The following is a 1,624-nucleotide window of genomic DNA, read 5'->3' as shown; positions in this document are numbered from 1 at the left end:
GGGCGGGGCGGAGCACGCCCCCCGCTGCTGATTGGCTACAGTGGAGGAAAGCGTTGCATTCGATTGGATGGGGTTGCTGTCTTTTCTCTGACGTAAACATCTTGTTCCCCGGATGACTTCTTCGGCTCGCGTGTGTGCTCACTTCATTGATGTGGAAATAAACCAAGTACATTTACTCAAGTACTGTACTAAAATACAGTTTTGAGGTACTTGCACTTTACTTGGGTATTTCTATTTTCTGCTCCTTTATACTTTTACTCCACTAACCCTAAAGCTTTCCAACTTCTCCCCTCTGGTAGGCGCTAAAACAACCAGACACAGGAACAGTTTCTTCCCACAGGCCATCACTCTGGTGAGTGTCAATAACCCTGTAACACCGAAACATCCACCTACTTCCATTATTAATTATATTTTCAAATATTTATATATTTTACAGTTTAAAATGTAGTTTTTAAAAGGTAGCCCCAGATATCATCATGTACAGTCACTGTCAATATAAATCCTGCACGTTCTATATACTGTATGTACATGTATATCCATTCAATATCTATTTCTTGCACTCACAGAAACACCTGACTTGTATATAGACATTTTATTGTTGTTATTGGCCATTGGTGCTTTTTATATATATTTACACATATATTTATATATGGCTATCCTTTGACCTTTATTTGTTCAGCTTTGTTGGCCTTGTTCTTAGCCGTTATGTCTATTCCTGTATAAGGACATTGAGAAGTAAACAGAAAGAAAGAAATAGAGTCAAATTCCTTGTCAGCCTATGTGTACACATATTTGAGTAACTACAATTCATTCATTTGGTAACTTTAGTTAATATCAGAATCACTTTATTGATCCCCGAGGGGAAACTCTCTCGTTACAGCTGCTCACTATCACGTCAATGCACACAGGAATAGAAGTACTAATAGAAATAGAAATAATAAGTCTGCAAGGAGACAATTATCTCTATTAAGAAATGAGATGTGCAAATCAAAATATAATACACTATAATATAGCGAAGATAAATTACAAAAGTGGATTTACAGGTTGATAAGCATAGTACAGTATAATACAATGTAATAATACTTTTACTATATTACTAGTTACTCTCCAGATTCAGATTAAGAATACATAAGATTTAAATACTTCCTCCACCCCTGATGAATGGGAAAGATAGGAGGGGGTAGAATATAGATGTTTTGTGGTGTTTTTTGCTCTCTGGCTGCATGTTTCCCCAAATGAAGGTGAATGTACTTCAACCATCTCACCATGGCGGACAATGGTGACATTTTGTTTTTAAGAGAATTGAGTACTAACAAAACAGTATATAAAAAAATAAGTGCTATCTATTACTCAATCAGGGATGGTAATATATGTAAAAGCAAATAGCTCTTCAGTTTTCATTAACTTGCTGTGGGGGAAGAGTCGTTTGAATAGGAGCAAATTTCAGTCTCTTAAACTGAATGTTGTATTTTAACACTATTCAAATTACCCCATAACTTTGAACAACAACATGTCAACTTGAGACCAGAAACCTAATGACAGCTTGAGGGACAGCTGTGATAGATAAATGGTAGCTACTGTATGCTACTTATTCACACAGCTTAAAAGAAGAAACAATGATCAG

The sequence above is a fragment of the Siniperca chuatsi genome, linkage group LG14 (assembly GCF_020085105.1).
Source record: "Siniperca chuatsi isolate FFG_IHB_CAS linkage group LG14, ASM2008510v1, whole genome shotgun sequence".
Lineage (NCBI taxonomy): Eukaryota > Metazoa > Chordata > Actinopteri > Centrarchiformes > Sinipercidae > Siniperca > Siniperca chuatsi.
This window is presented reverse-complemented; position numbering follows the sequence as displayed.